Here is a 15,440-nt window from a genome sequence, read left to right on the forward strand (position 1 = left end):
GAACAAAACTATTATACTCTGTAGCAACAGGTTGCGAGAGTATAAAAATGTTGAGAAAGTATTAATCATTCATTATTAAATGAAATAGTGATTAAATTACAATCAAATTTGGTATCTTCTTCACTTATATTAGAGGCCATAAACTTAGTCTCAGTTTTATTGCTTGAAGTGAGATATACATAATGAAAATAATGTCTGAATGTGATATATTGATATTCTACCAAAGTGGCTAAATTTTATATTATATGAATGGTGTGAGCTTTAGACAATTGTGTGAGCTTTAGAAGGTGTGAGCTTTAGACAAGGTATTCTTCATTCTAATGTACTATTTTCATTCTAATTCAGCATCAAACCACATAATTTTTACAAAATTTTATCCACTTAATTTCATTAAAATATCACATTTTGATCAACCGGAACGGTTTAGAATCAGGTGGAAAGACGGAAATCATATATATATATATTGGGGATCGAGAAAGATATTAATTTTGACATTGCTCAGCTATACTCGAGAACATATTTTGAAGCAATTTTATATATAAAACAAACAAATATTAATACTCACTGACCGACATATTCGGCATAAAACTGGTTAGAATAACTGGTTATAATAGCATTATAAGTAGTATATTAAAGTTGAGGGTAGTATTAACCCGATCTTATCAATTTTTGCCAATATTGCACCGCATACTACTAATATGCCACAGATTAATAAAATGCTCTTACTGTTTCATTAAGGTACTTCACATACCTTCACTAATCATATGGAGTAAATTCAGACGAATGTTCGAAAATCCTGATATTAATTACATGGGGGCTAGGTAAACTTTTCACCCGATTTCATCCATTTTAGGCACACAGATACCTTGTTCTGAGCAAAACACGCTCTCTCATTTTCATTGAGATAACTCACATACTGGCCGATATACGCGGTATAAAGTCACCCGGAAGTTCAAAAATCTTTATATTAGGCATATGAGGGCTATAGGAAGTATTGATTCGATTCAATCCATTTTTGTCACAAAAACATACCATTATCGAGAATACTATTACATGAATTTCAATTATATATCTTATACATTGACCGATATTATCGGTAAAATATCAACTATAGGCACTGGGGTCCACATATTCAGTACCTAGGGGCTTGAACAGTTTAACTGCAAAGTGAAAGAATCAAATGGAATTCAAAATAGTGTTATATGCGAAATAGGCGTGGTTCTAATCCGATTTCGCCCATTTGCGCACTATAATATAGAAATAAAAGATGAATGTTATGTACCAAATTTGATTGAAATCGGTTAACCAGTTCCCAAGATATGGGTTTTCACCTAAAAGTGGACGGTGCTACGCCCACTGTACAACTTTGAACGCAGTTCCTATAAAGTCATCTCTTACCATCCCAGAGATAAAATTTAATGTCTATGGCGTGTTAAGTGCTTGATTTATCGCGCTTTTAGTAGTTTTTAACAGTACCCTTATATGGGGAGTGGGCGGGGTTGTCACCCGATTTTACACATTTTCACACTGTCAATAGAGGTGCTAAAAACATTTGCATCCAGTGAATTTTGTTGTTATAGCTACAGCGGTTTAGGAGATATGCACATTAAACCTTTTAGGGGGCGGCACCATGCCCACTGTTTAAAAAAATTTAAACACTTGATGCCTTTCCCTAATATGATTCTGTAGGTTAAATAACAGTCTTATATCTTATTATGTAGCTTAGTTATGGCAATTTACTTGTTTTTGAATAATGGCGTTTTGTAGGCGTGGCTGTGATCCGATTACGCCCATCTACAACACCAACCGTCTTACGGTACCAAGAAACATGTGTACCAAGTTTCATAAGGATATCTCAATTTTTACTCAAGAAACATGTGTACTAAATTTCTCAAGTTACGGGTAGCACGGACGGACAGACAGTCACCCGGACTTAAACTCGTCTCTTCATCCTGATCATTTATATATATATAACCCTATATCTAACTCGATTAGTTTTAGGTGATACAAACAACCGTTAGGTAATAAAACTATTATGCTCTGTGGCAACATGTTGAGAGAGTATAAAAAACAAAATTAAAACCAATATATATAAGGTAATACAAGAATAATAAAAACTACACAAACTTAGACATATATTTTGCATTTTTCGTTACAATAATATTATTATTTAAGAAAAAAGTATAATAACAAATTTACATTTGTATAAACAACTAATTTTTAATATACTTGTATTCTTATATATGCTGTAGTCATTTGTTATATGCAATTTACCCAATTTTGTTTTTACACGTGAACGAAGTTGAACCCAATATATTAATGGTGTGTGCTCGACTTTATATTAGCATTTAGTAGCTACCCCACAATAGTTTAAAATAAAAATAATATAAATTTACATTTGGAACAGGCTCGGTTATTGGATGTACCTCGCAAGCAGGCCCGCTGTTGTAGCTGATGAAATGTCGAATCGAATGCAGAGAATTGCGCGGAATGACGGTGCCCGAAAATACAAGTTAACACAAATAACATTTATCTTAACATAGTAATATTAATTGCCACAATTATCAGAATTAATTGCAACAATTTAGCAATATTCATTGCAACATTATTAAAGTTCAACAACATAACGAAATTTGTTAAAATAAACATCCGCTCCAATCCGCTTATGGAATCAATCGATATTTCTGCTGACCATTGCATATATAAACAAACAACCCCTTTAACTCTCAGAATCGATCGATATCAAAACTCATTAACTGCAAGTTCTGTTGAATAATTCGGACGCCGCTGCCGTTGACACACAGCTAGTTTAGGGTAAATTTAAGAAACTATTGTTCAGTTACAATTTTGTGCTCAATAAAGGAAAATACAATTTCTTTAAAATTTACTGGCGCCCGATCAGGGACTCGTGTAAAGGACATAATCTCATTAAGTTAGGTTTGTGGATTAATTTCCCGTCACTAGCCCTCGTACTACTAGAGAGAATCCTTCAACTGAAACTGAGGAACGAACCTCATCGTGGGAATATAGATGGATTGTTAGGTAAGCAAACAGGACTCTAAAGCGAGCACACCAAATTCCCTAATTTAAGTCAGAATTTAAGTGATAATTATTTGAAAAATAAATAAAAGTTTAAACAAAACTTAATATATATAGAATTTGAAAAAAGGGAAATTAATAAATTAAGTCAAAAAATTGTATTTGGAAACTTAAAATTTTATGGAAAAGAAAAATATAGATATTGAAAAAGAAAATAAAAATTATATCTGAAAATTTAAATTTTATAACAAAAAACATTTATACGGGTCCAAAATATAAATATTAAGCATAAATAAAAGTTAAATTTTAATTTTTTTTTTAAACTTTTTAAATATATTGAGCCTAAGTGAAAATGGAAATAATAATGTTTTATACCAATTATATGAAAAGGAAAATTAAAGTTTAAACGATTGATACAATATTTTTGGTCAATAACAAATACGAAATATGAAACTTTAATATGAAGTCGATACTATTCTTTTAATCAAACATTAAAAAATGTATATTTGATGCAAACATTTATCGAAATTATTAAAGCTAATCAATAAGTACTTTGAGGAAATTAGAATACTTCAACTAAATTGACAATATAAAATTAAATTTTTGCTTAGACCACCATCTTGAATCTTGAAGAAAATCTCTAACAACAAAGACATAAACGGAGCCAAATTACATAAAAATAATAAAAATATGACCCAATCTGACGATTTGACAAATGCCATTCGGCAAGTTTAATGTGACCAATTCACAATCTTGTTACAACAGATTCAAACTCAAATATTTGACTTTACTAGTGCAGAGTTTCAAGAAATAAACTTGGAATATTAAGAAAATTTAATAGACTTAGAAATACTTGTATTTTCTAGTGAACCATTAGGATTTGGCTCTTGGTTGATAGAATACTTAAAACATATGAGCGCAAAAGAGGTACTTCAAAATATTTCAGTATTTTACCCACTATTAGAAACTAAATATTTAGTAACGCGGACATTGCCAGATAATCGCACAACGTCCCCTTAAATTGGAATGCCATCTCCAACTGCCTTACCTTACATTATGCTGAAAAACGCGACACAAGCACATAGAAATATCCCACGTTACATTCCGGTTCCAGTACACAAACTACCTAATAATACTTTTCTACAAATACAAAAAAGAACATTGTTTACTAATTCAAACAATAATGTTCAACCACCGCCTCTGACCGCAACCAAGCCATAACCACGTCCAGAACCGACAGTAGCATTTAAACCAGACAAAATAATGAAATGATTAGACCTCAATTCGAGGCAGGCGAAATAACACTGCCAACCACCGAACAGCCAAACGACGGAGAAATTTGAAAGAAATTGGTCAGCAAACCAGAGAAAAAACACAAACAATGACTAATTATGAACAAATAATTACAGAACAAGAATAACAATTACCAAGAACAACAATATGACGATACTTATCTGAATTTTTGGAATAACTGGAGTGGAGGAGTGGACAGATACTGAAAGTATCGCAACTTTCAAATCACAAATTCGATGTGGTAAACATAATTGTACCAGGAGTCCATCATCTCACCCAATTTCAGCTAACAAAACTAAGCCAATTGCTAAAAAACTACCCCCACCATTTCGCGGAACCAAATGAGAAACGGACCAACGTCACAAATGTTAAAGCAGAAATATGCAGGAACACCGACACACTATAATATTCATAGTTTTACCAATATCCAATGGCGCTCAAAGAAGAGGCTAGCAAAAAAATACAGAATGCTAATTGGTTATAGAAAACTGAACAGTGTTACAAAAGCAGATAGAATAACATAGATAAACTAAAACAGAAAAAGGCAACTGACCTCGAAAACCATAACATAATAGTAGATCCTCACTATCTTGTGCCTAGAGCTGAAATGTCCAATAACAAGAAAATAAAATTAAAATAAAAAAGAAACAAAAATAATTGTGTGGTTTTGTGAAACCTCGGAAAGTGCTAAACTTTATTTTTTCATATTATAGACATTTAAATCGCTTCATCAATATTAATTTTATACTTGGAAAACAGGAATTATAGTTAGAAATGATAAAAGTAAACTTGGCCTCCAACTAATATTTTTATTGAACTCTGTGTCTTAGAGTACGACATACATGATACTTAACAATTATTTAGATGATATATATATATATATTAAAAAGTTACAATTTAAAAACTGAAAACAATGTTTTATAATTGTTGAGTCATTTTGATCCATTTTTCAATTATTTTAAATCATTCTATTATCAATTCCATCTCCATCATGAGTTTCACAGCTTATAAATGTCACCAATGGTAACTATATATATAATTTATAGTTAATCTGTAAATAATATTTTTTTTCGCATATGTTTGTATATCATATGTATGTAAATATGCACACTAATTGCTTCATGCGAAATCTCCCTTGACATGGACAACCATTGGCCAAAGCTCACGTTTTTTGCTTTCATGTCAAAGAATCAAGGTGTCGAACAGCGACGACAAAGCGTCACAACATTGTGTTGTTGGTAGAAAAACCGAGTTCTGTCGAAAAACACAAACGAAGCATCGCCGATTGTCCCGGCTTCCCTTGCCACTCTAACAGCTTTGCCAATAAACCATCGTAAATATGTTAGTATTTAGTACGTATGTATGAGCATGCATATATATCGACGCAGTCATTGAAAAATAAATATTTAGAATTGTAAAAAAATATTTTAAAGTTTTAAGTCGACAGAACTATGTTGCCATTTTTGTCACTGTGTTTGCGGGTTTGCGGGGTTGACACTTTTCCCTTCCAGAAAGATCATCAGAAATTTGTTGAATTTATGATTTGTAGCTTTTGCCATCGTCGCGAAAAGACGCTTGTAGGCAAACGCCTGTTGATGTGTTGCGTTTACTTTTATGAATGAATCAACTTCGCTTGTTAAGAGTACGCCTGCGTTCATGAATGAAATGTTGTTTTTGTGTGATTTACTATATATCCGGGCTTCAGCAATTTGGCTGCCATATTGACATCTCTGTGTGCTGCTTAAGCTACTTGAGACGATTGTTGTTTTTGAAGAATAATGTTTGTAGTTTTTTCAGCTTACATATTTACATGTGTACGCATATGTGTATGTAGGTTAATGTATGTATTATTTATTCGGCAATGTCATACGCACCTTCGTAATTTATTAGGGTTACATATTTTCATGTGTATGTATGTTTATGTGTACATTATTTGTTGGGCAATGTCATACGCACATATGTATGTACATATTTAAAGAGCAGTGCGCGCACATGTTATTACTGAAAAGTGACGTCACGCAACATGCAACATAGAGACGAAAAACTTTGAGGCGATGTAATAAAAGTATCACATTAATATAATGAATATAATACAAGGACAAGAATAACTACACAAAGCAAAAACTATCTATTGTATTTTTCGTTCGAAACATTATTTATTAAGAATAATGGATAATAACAAATTTAAATTTGTAAGAACAACTTATTATTATTATATTAGAATATGTACTATAGTCATTTATATTACGCAATACAAGCAATATTATAATGGCAACATATGACAAAAACGATATACGTACAATATCAATAAAAATGTAATAATTTACATACTTGTATTCATGATCACTTCACTATTTGATTGATGAATCTAGCATTTTTGGTAACAATTCAATCTCGCTGATAACCATTCGAAAGCCTCGGCCGACAGTGTTTTCTTGTTTTAACAGATGATCGTTGCCCATTACGAATTACGAATTACGCACTATAACGTCGTAGTTGATCATAACGTTGAATATAACAGTTTCAGAACTTTTTACAGCAGTATTGATAAGACCTTCACGACCACTTATAGCGTCCAAGTACAACTCCAAAAGTATTAATGCAATAAATAGTTTTTAGTTAATGTAGTTATTATTTTTCTTATATTACCTTATAAATATTGATTTTAATTTTATATTTGTATCATAGATAGTCGGATGTACGCAATAGGAGTAACATAATTTTCACTGAGGGAAATGTGCTGCTGCAGCAACTTAAACTACATATGCTGCTTTGTAGCCCACATCAAGGCAACGAAGCGATGAAGGGTATGGATAACAGATAAATTTCGTTTATTTATTTGTATCTGATACTCTCTATCTACATAAGAAAAGTCAATCAATTGTACAACTATGGAAACTAATCTTTCTTCACCTTTTTTCTCACAGGGTATGCTGGTCAAAGGCGCAGATAAGATTGAAATCATCAGCATGAAATTATCTATATGTACATATACATGTATAAATGTGATATTAGTAATTAATAATAAGATTGTTATTATTTTTTAGCTGTACATTATCGTTTAAGCATAAACTTTAATTGTTACTATTTAAATATAAACTTATTTTATATAAATATAAGTAAATATATATTTATATAAGTATAAGGTATTAATAAATTTTAATATTATATTTAGTTTAAGTAAATATGTTTTAATAATTAAATAAATAACAAAAAAATATCGTATATATACTATTTAAAAGAATAAGAATTTGTTATGGTAAAAACAAGGTTACCGATACGCTAACCAATGAATTTGTTAGAGGTAATAAATGAACCCTGCAGGATGGTTAACTGTAAACAAACGTGTTAACTGCTGTATTGTTTACTCGTGTATAAAATAAAAAATTGGTTACTTTTGTTTAGCAAGTGGGAAAGAGGTAACCCATTTCCTCTTGGGTGATCAATGTCTTTCCCGCTCTATCCGAATACAGTTATGGCAGACATATACGAGTATCCTATTGATATTGGTTTGGCTAGCAGTATGGCATATATTGGTTACCGAATCTATTAACAGTCTGTTATATGTCACAAACATGTGTTACCGAATATGTTAACTCTTTTATTTACATTCATAACAGCAATATCGGTTACCCTAACAGTTGTTTTGGTAAGAAGTTTTTTACTTCTAACATATACACATAATAGCGCAGTTGTGACCTTTTTTGTTAGCAGTACCAAGCATATCTGTCACTATATTTTCATCGGCGTATTGCTCGATTGGTTATTCATCTGTTACCTCTAACAAATCTTAATGTTAGCAGTCGGTTACCTTTTTGTTACCATAACCAATTCCAACTGTTTTAAATAAAATTCAGTAGTTTTTACATTAATTTGCTTTATTTTATTCAAAATCGTATTTACTAAAACTAATTAATAAAATTAATTAATATGTATGTTTTTATATATCTAATTTATATAGATATTTAAAAATATATTTATAGGTAAATAAATATATAATAATAATAATATTTTTATATTTATATATATATAAATTTAAGTTTAAAATTTAAACTTAAACAAGTAAAGTACATCTAACTGCACAATCTTATAAATAATTACTTATACTACAATTACAAAAATATATGTATAAATTTGCATCCATCTATTCGTGATATGAGTTATATTAATAAATGTATATATTTTACTAATTTTGTTTGTGTACTTTCATATAGTCATAAAAACTGACCGATCAAAATCAAGTTCTTGTATGAAAAACTCTTTTATTTGGTAATATTATATATCTTAAGGAAATTTAGCATGGAATATTGTCCCAACATTTCAATTTCCAAACATATTGTTTAGATAGGACCACTATGTATTATATATTATTTACATAAAAACTGACCGTTACTGCCTATTGCATGCACAATTCGTTTGTATATTATTCATTATTATTATATTAAAGATTCTGTACACGAGCAGAAATGTAAAATACGCAAACGCATATTCATGCATATACTTGTATGAATAATGGAATCCAAACAAAATAATTTAATGCACTAATTACCCACTGTATTATGGTACCTCAAATAAGATATTAAATTATAGTAAATTCACGTGAATTGCTTATCTGTTGTATTGTATTACTTTGTATGTAATACAACTACGTGTTTCTCGACTTCCAAATTTGCATTAACAAAAGCTTTAGTTATAAAAACAAAACACAAACCAGAAAGCTTAACATTGTTAAAATTTCGCTATGATTTTCATCTATTGATATATTTAAAAGAATTATTCATTATATAAATATTAATCATATAAGAGTTGAGTTGTTAAAACGTCAAATTTAACCTCAAAATTGCGCTTTTACCGGCTTCTATTATTAACTCTTCATCTTGAAAATTTGTTATTCGCTTTTCCTCTTTTAATATGTTAATTTTTCGATTTGCTTGATTATCGATACTTTTTATTTTTTCTAACTTTAGGATTCCTTATTTAATTAGAAATGACAGTTAATGTACTTGTGTTCAGAAACAGCTAGAAAAGTGTGATTGTAGTAGTGATATGAGTTACCTCCATATTGCAGCGAAATACATATGGAGGAAAATCGAAGTAACAGGTAAGCTTGTTACTGCTAACAAATAGGTAACAAATATTATATGTTAAAGGTAACAAACTGTTAACCAAAACTATAACACAAGCAGAAATTTGGATAACAGATACATTTTTTATGGATAACACATATATAACCTATTCGCTAACAAATGTATTTTTAACCTTTAACAGACTGTAAACAATTTTGATAACCAATATATGTCACTCTGTTAACCAAAATATAACAAATAAGGCACGCATATAAGAAGAAGCATATAAAGAGCCACCCTGTCATAATTTTTACTGAAGGGTGGTCGAAGGAAGTGTCAAAAATATTTATTTTGTGCATATTTGGGTTATATAGCATGAATGGTTTAGAAGAAATATACATTGAATTTATTAGGAGGTGGGGCTACGACCCCCCACAATACAATTTTTTTTTATCAAATTACAGATATATATTTTGTTTAATTTAATGCTTAGTTATGGCGTTTTATAAGTTTTCGATTAATGGGGTTTTGTGGGCGTGGTAGTGGTCCGATTACGCCCATATACAATACCAAACGTCTTATGAAGCCAAGGAACATGTGTACCCAGCTTCAGCAAGATATCTTAACTTTTACTCAAGTTAAAGCTTGCACAAGCGGACGGACAGACAGACATCAATTTCAACTCATCTCGTCATCATCATTTATATACATATATAGTTAATGGTTTGCCACATATATAACCCTATATCTATTTCGATTAGTTTTAGGTGATACGCACAACCGTTATGTGAACAAAACTATTATACTCTGAAGGAACATGTTGCAAGAGTATACAAAAAAAATATTCAAGTATAACTTGTAATAACATTCCGGCAATACCCGTTCTGTTTCTTAAAGCAGTAAGCAAGATTTCACAATTAAAACCACAATCAACAGCGAAATTACAAATATTCACATATACATAATCAGTTAGCAAAAAATATACAACATTAACATACACTTATATAAACGTACGTACGAATATCTCGCAAACATAGGTGCAGTCGGTAAAATAACAGCAAATCATATATTATATTCCTTTTGCTCTCTCTTCGCTCACAGCGAAAAAATTACGAATACGCACATTAATATATATATACAATATACATACGTATATGATATATACGGCATATATGATCTACGTGTTGTCATATACCCAATGTATATGGGTACATTTAAATTTTAATATTTTGTTTTTGAGAAATCGGTTATTTCTAAACTAAATATACGGTGTGGTTAAATTAACACTTATACATATAATATATGTTAAATTATCAACCAAAAAAAAATACTATCAATAATTAATTATATAATATATACATACATGTACAAGTATAAACGTACATCTTTTCGAAGTCCATAAATAAGTTTAAAAATAAAAGGTGCGGTTGGTAGTAAATTACTTAACAAGTAAGAAAGTAACCGAACATTTTACACTCTCGCAACTTGCAAGGTTCAAAGCCCGGGATATTACTTCAGGTGTTGGCATAACTTTATATTGAAGGATGTATTGATCCGATTCAACATATTTTTGACACAAGATCTTACTATTATCGAGAGTTTCATTTACTTATTTTATTATATGAATTTCAATTATATATCTTACACATTACCGATATTTTCGGTAAAAAGTCGACTATAGGTACTGGGGTCTACATATTCAGTGCCTAGAGGTTCGATTTATACAATTTTTGGTCACAAAGTGGCATGTTTTTTACGCATTATTCACGCAAAGTTTTACCCCGATACAATCATTGTTGCTTGATTTGCATAGTGGAAAGTGAAAGAATCAGATGGAATTTAAAATGGTGTTATATGGGAATTGGCGCGGTTGTAATCCGATTTCTATAACATAGAAATGAAGAAAGAATGTCATATACCGAATTTGTTTGAAATCAGTTAAGTAGATCCCAACGTATGGGTTTTCACCTAAAAGAGGGCGGTGCCAATCCTACTGTCTAATTTTGAACGCGATTCTTATAAAGTTATCTCATACCATCCTAAAGATACTATTTAACGTTTTTGGCGTGTTTAGTGCTTGATTTATCGCGCTGTTAGTAGTTTTTAACAGTACCGTTATATGGGGAGTGGGCGGGGTTGTCACCTGATTTCACCCATTTTCACACTGTAGATAGAGGTGCTTAAACTATTTGTTCTCTAAGAATTTTGTTATTATAGCTTTAAATAAATTTATGGATTTTAAAAAAGTTTTTAACTGCATATGCCCTTTCCTAATTTGATCCTGTAAACCAAATAACTGCTTTGTATATTATTGTATTGCTTAGTTATGACAATTTATTGGTATTTGATTAATTTTGTTTTGTGGGCGTGGCAGTGGTCCGATTACGCCCATCAGCAATACCAACCGTCTAACTGAACCAAGAAACGTGTGTACCAATTTCATAAAGGTATCTCAATTTTTACTCAAATTACAGCTTGCACAGACGGACGGACAGACAGTCACCCGGATTTCAACTCGTCTCTTCATCCTGATCATTTATTATATATATATAACGCTTTATTTAACTCGATTAGTTTTAGGTGATACAAACAACAGTTAGGTGAACAAAACTATTATACTCTGTAGCAATAGGTTGCGAGAGTATAATAAAATTAAACTAAAACATAAGTACGCACCGGTATTAATAAACTAAATACGCGTATTTTTGATATTTTATGCCATTGAACAACTCATATTAACTTAAAAGAGTTACGTTTATACATATATACTGAAATTAAAATGATTTTAACCAAAGTAAAAACTCTTATTTACCTAAAAAAGTTTTATTTTGCACATACATATAAGAAAATATTGTTTGAATTTTATCATTCGACACTGAGAAAGTTTTAATTTATTTCAATATATTTTCTAAATGAGTTCAGATTCAAAAGAACCTAAAACAACACAGTCCCTAAAAGTACCGCTAATGATTTCTGAAGAAAAGAGTTCATGACACCGACATAAGATACACGCTCAAAGCAAAAAATTTATCTCTGAGAGTGATAATTTAATATGATACTGCACTCGATTTTCATTTTCATAGATTTAAGACGATTCTGAATCGGTATTAGAAATCAAAAAAGAAAATCTGGACAGTTTTTGGACGCAATAGTAGAATCTGACGACTCAGATCTCCGTGAAAATTTTAAATTCTTGGCTTTCACCAATTACGAAAACTGCTTAGACCAGTTTGAAGAAGCAAAAGCAATGATTTCAGATCAATTCAAATAACTTAAAGCAACTGCACCTACTCCACATCCGTGAGTAAAACCATCCTTATGAACTCGCCAAAAATTCTATCTATTACCAATAGGATAATAGGAATAGTGAGAACAAAGAAACTTTGCATAAATTGTGTGCCAAGTGCGCATACTCTTAAAAAGTGTGAAAGCAAATTCAATTGCGTATATTGCCACAAAAGACATCATTCAATGTTACCTATCACAAATTTTTCCAGCTCACCTCAAAATATTGTTAAAAGGGCCACGGGATTAACTGCACGAGCAAATCCTGATCACAACAATCATTTATGGCGTCTAGGGCACAAAATAGGCAAATGCTGCCAACAAACCTAGCCAATTTTGAAATCACGAGAATAAACGGAAGAGTAGTTCAAAACTCAAAATATCAAAATCCAACCCATTACCCTAATATCTCCCGAAGCGGATAAGCGCATTCAAGCAGAATCTATAGGCTTACCGCATCTAACAAATATGCTTTCAAGCTATCACATAAATAGCAAGCATCGGCAAAAGGTTTCACACCTAAAGCTAGCAGATCCCATAATAACGGCGAACCACCCTAACATTTTAAGAGACAAACCTAAAGAAAATCTGTTGGACACTAATTTGCCTTAAAGGGAAGTACAACAAAAACTCTGGGGATTCAATGGAATGCGATATCTGACCAGTTTTCATACACTACATAACGAAGCGACAAATTCTATCCTCTGTGGCAATATTTTCGACCCCGCAGGAGAGCTTTCGGCAATTATGATACAAGCGAAAATCCTCATATAAGAATTATGACTACGCGGAACCGATTGGGAAGAACAAGTGAAACCACTTCGTTTAAAAAGTTAGTCTCATTCCGCAAACAATCTGAGACTATATAATATTGTGCCACAAGTTATGTGCACACACAAACCGATACCGCGACTACAAGCCACTTATTGGTAGTATAGGTAACGGTGGGTCCCTTAAGAACTGTCCATGTGGTGCGCTACTACTTGCTAAATTAGTATCCATGATGCAAACGCATTTGAACATGACAAAATTTATATCATATTTCTGGTCCGATTCTGAAATAGTATTAGCCTGGCTAGTAAAACCAGCACATGCATAAAATATGTATATCTCCAATAGAACGTCTCCAGTAATTGACCTAGTAGGATCTGCCACTTGGCGACACGTAGCCAGAGCTGACAATCCTCCAGATCTAGGTACAAGAGGGGGCATACCGATGTAGCTTGCCACCACAACTCTCTGGTGGAATGGCCCCCGATGGCTAACAGAATCACCGGATTCTTGTCCACAATCGGCCATGCGCAACATAATTGCCCTAAAATGTCGAAAAATCTACTCTTTCCACACACAATCGGAAGATACTGACATCCTTGAGGGATTTTCATCGATCCCCGTGCCCTCAGAGTAATCGCCTACGTTCTAAAATTTAGAGAGCGACTCAAAATTAAAGTTAAGGGAGTACCCCCAGTATACCCCAAACGAGGTCACTCTTATCGCACATACTCAAATGCGCTACTTCAACCGCGAGATCTCACTACTAAGATAATCGAGAATTGATAAAAAGAGCTTACTCTTAGTACTAAACCTTTTCCTCGAGACGAAAGGTCTAGTTCGAGCAGATGGTCGGCTGGTCAACTCTAGTCTGACATACAAAGAACGCCATCCCATACCTACTACCCATTTACTAGTGCTACACTCCGAACATCGCATAATGCAACAAATAGTCTGCCTAGAGTTTTATATTCCCCGACGCAAGCCTCAAGTAAAATAGTACATTTACATGTCCAAATTGTGCATAACGTACAAGCAAGAAATTCCCTTCTACTTTCCCCTGCACGCTGTAAGTTCGCTCTGCCCTTTACAATAAGAGGTGTCGAATTGGTTGGGCCTTTCCAGGTTAAGGCTTCAATGTAAAGGTCTCTCACCTTGTCGTTTTTGTTTGTTTTACGACAAAAGCTGTACAACTTGAGCTATGTACAAATCTGACGACAGAGGCTTTTCTCGCGGCATTCGCTCGCTTCATCGGACGGCGTGGTTTCGCTCAAAAATGATGAATGGCAATGGTAAAACAATTATTGGAGCCCAAAAAGCCACTGAAAAACAGTTTGTGGACTTTGTTAGACAAGTTTCGCTGAAATTGTACGTATTGGTAATTTATCCCCCCAAGCGCTCCTCACATGGGTGGTTTATGGGAATCAGCTGTAAAAAGCTTTAAATTCCACTTCAAAAAGATAGCTGGAAACTACAAATTCAATAATGAAGAATTCACGACATGGCACAGGGTTAAATATCTATACGGACCGGTCCAAACTGGATAATGGTGTGGGAGGTGATATCTTTGAGCAAAATTCAATACCAGATCCGCTTTTCGGCTAGCAAATCACTGGAGTAACTTCGAAACGGAGATCACAGCAATTAAAGAAACACTATTCCTGACAAACAGGATTCTTATAACTAGAAATATATATATATTCACCGATAGGCAACGGCTTTGAGATCACTAAAGTCTAGAAGGGTATCATTAAGAGTAGTGAAAGAATGTCTTGATCAATTAGTGAGACTTCTTATTTCACGACAATCCTCTATTGGGTTCAGAACATAACTTAATTGTGAAGCAGACGAACTATACAGATCAGGCACTATTTTAAAATTAGACTCATATAAAGAGGGAATACTTATGCCTCCGAATACTTATAAATAATTAATCGCGAACGGGTTATTTATATAGCCGAGTTTCGGGTGAAACAATCTCAGACT

At 32.4% G+C, this 15,440-nt stretch overlaps 1 long non-coding RNA gene across 1 annotated transcript; it reads left to right on the forward strand.

Annotated features, from left to right (window-relative positions):
- Window positions 1–2,803: 2,803 nt before the first annotated feature.
- Window positions 2,804–7,373, forward strand: LOC118682730 (uncharacterized). The gene is made up of 3 exons (XR_004978530.2): window positions 2,804–3,042; window positions 7,021–7,139; window positions 7,260–7,373. It is a non-coding gene; the product is annotated as an uncharacterized lncRNA (long non-coding RNA).
- The last annotated feature ends 8,067 nt before the right edge of the window (window positions 7,374–15,440 follow it).

The sequence above is a fragment of the Bactrocera oleae genome, chromosome 3, assembly GCF_042242935.1.
Source record: "Bactrocera oleae isolate idBacOlea1 chromosome 3, idBacOlea1, whole genome shotgun sequence".
Classification (NCBI taxonomy): Eukaryota; Metazoa; Arthropoda; class Insecta; order Diptera; family Tephritidae; genus Bactrocera; species Bactrocera oleae.